At 57.4% G+C, this 2092-nt stretch overlaps 1 protein-coding gene across 1 annotated transcript in view; it reads right to left on the bottom strand.

The window, feature by feature from the left end:
- TBC1D14 (TBC1 domain family member 14) overlaps positions 1-2092 on the bottom strand; it is an 83739-nt gene that overhangs the window by 80835 nt on the left and 812 nt on the right. The window lies entirely within an intron of this gene.

Genomic DNA, 2092 nt, shown 5'->3' with positions numbered 1-2092 from the left:
CATAAAGCCTTTAGAATTGTGCCAGGCAAGAGTTAAGCCTCAGAAGAGCTGGCTGGTGTTATTCCTTTCTGGCCACCGGATAGGGCCAGCCAACTCAGGCCCACTATTTTAGCAGCTCATTTGCATAAGCGAGCTCAGACACAAGCCAGTTTGTCTGCACAGCCTCCCTGCACAGCTTCTTCCTGTCACTGATCTCTCTCCTCACACCTGCTCTGTGGCCCTGAGCTCGTGCCTCAACTGCCCCATCTGTAAAATGAGGTGATCCACCTGAGGTCCTTCAAGCTTGACAATCTAGAATTCTAAACCCAGACTCTAGAAACTTTATACCCACGCTAATACGAACATAAACAATAGTCATTTTCCTAAAATCCTTTTATATGTTATGTATAAATGTCTATTTTGATGACAAAGATTCTCCAAAGTCTCAAAGCTCCACCAATAAGCACATGCTGGACAGGCATCCCCTGTGCTGACGCTGGGACATGAAGGCCAGGAGCTCTGACCAAGGCACAAAGCCTCAAAACAAGCTGCTCTGATAAGCAGGGTCCTCAACGCCACAGAGGCCTTTGACAGAGCACAAGCAAGAGGAAGTGGAGGCACAAAGGACAAAAATTCACCCTCTGGACAGCGGGGCGTGGGGCCGTGGGATGGAGGGGTGGAGAAGTGGAGGGGAGGACAGACAGAGAGAGGGTGCCTGACGGAGGAACCGCAGGGGGCCAGCAGAAGCCAGGAGAGAGCGAGGCACCCACCAGTGATGGGTGTGAGCGGGGGCTGGACAGACTGTGAAAACTCAAGTTTCACAAATGCAGCTGAGCAAGGCACTTGCCACAACCTGCGGAACCGTGGAGGACAGGTGAGCAGAGCCTGGTTCTGTGACCTGCTTCAGTTTGAATCCCACCGCCGCCTCTCCAGCTGGGTGCCTCTGAACCCTCCTTAATGTTTCCCAAAGGGTGTATTCACCCAACAACCTGAGCCCCGACTACATGCCAGGCTCTCATCAGCGCTGGGGATCAGGTGGAGATCACAGTCTCAAGGGATCAAACATACACCACGGCTGAAAGCAGTAAGACAGCCCTGAGTGGGGGGATCAGGGGCAACCCCGGGGAGCAGGGGGTAAGAAGCTCGGAAGAAGTCATACCCAAACTGGAGACATGGGTTAGTCCTGGCCAGACAAACAAGGCAAGAGGAAGTGTTCCAAGAATGTTGTAGGGACTAGCCCCGTACCTGCAAGCGCCCAGCAGCCACCCATGTCCTACTGAGGCAGTCAAGACAGCAATGAGGTGCTAACACCCTGCAGACACCGGCCCCAAAACACCACCCACCTCGGCCAGGCCCCGGAAATAAGTCCAAGCCCAGAGGCCTCCTGCACATAGAACTTTCCCAAGCAAAACTTCCAATTCCACATTGGCGAAAACGGCACCCTGTGCAAGCTAAAGACAGAAATGGTTTCATGTGCCCAGGCAAGGATCCGGCCAGTAAAATGCCCACTGCCTGGGCCTCGGGGATGGAGGGTGCAGGGACGGTCCTCGGGGTTCCTTCCTCATCACCGCTGGCCCCCACAGCTTCCAGCCACCCGACTCCTTCCTCATGGCAGCTCCCGGGACCAGCTGGGGAGCGTCCCCCACTCCCCATATAACACTCCGCTGGGGCCTCTCAGCCATCCCAGTGGGAAATATCCCTAGGCCCGGATCTCCGAGGCGGAGGGGGTCCACGGCCCCGGAACGGGGGTCCCCATCCAGGAAGAGGGCGTGCAAGAAGGAGGGGTCTGGGATCCAGGGTCGGATTCCGAGAGGGAAGGGGGTCAGGGGCTCCAAGGTGGGCAGGGGAAGGGGGTCCTGGAGGTCGGGACTCAAAGGTGGAGGGAGTCCAGAGGAATTGGCGGGCTCCAATGTGGGTGAGGCTCCGAGGTATAAAGGGTCTCGAGAATTGGGGGCCCCGAGGTGGCGGGATCTCGGGGGTCGGAGGCATGGAGGTGGAAGGGTGCCCGCGGCCGGGCGGGGCGGTTCCGCGCGCGGAGCCGGCTCACCTCTGGGCCGCGCGTCCGAGGGGGAAAACTTTTCTTCAAGTTCCGTAAAAGAAGCGGGTCAGAGCG

Source organism: Pteropus alecto, unplaced genomic scaffold, assembly GCF_000325575.1.
Source record: "Pteropus alecto unplaced genomic scaffold, ASM32557v1 scaffold5, whole genome shotgun sequence".
NCBI classification, from domain to species: Eukaryota; Metazoa; Chordata; class Mammalia; order Chiroptera; family Pteropodidae; genus Pteropus; species Pteropus alecto.
Note: the sequence above shows the minus strand (reverse complement) of the source record. Positions and strands in the feature narration are given on the sequence as shown.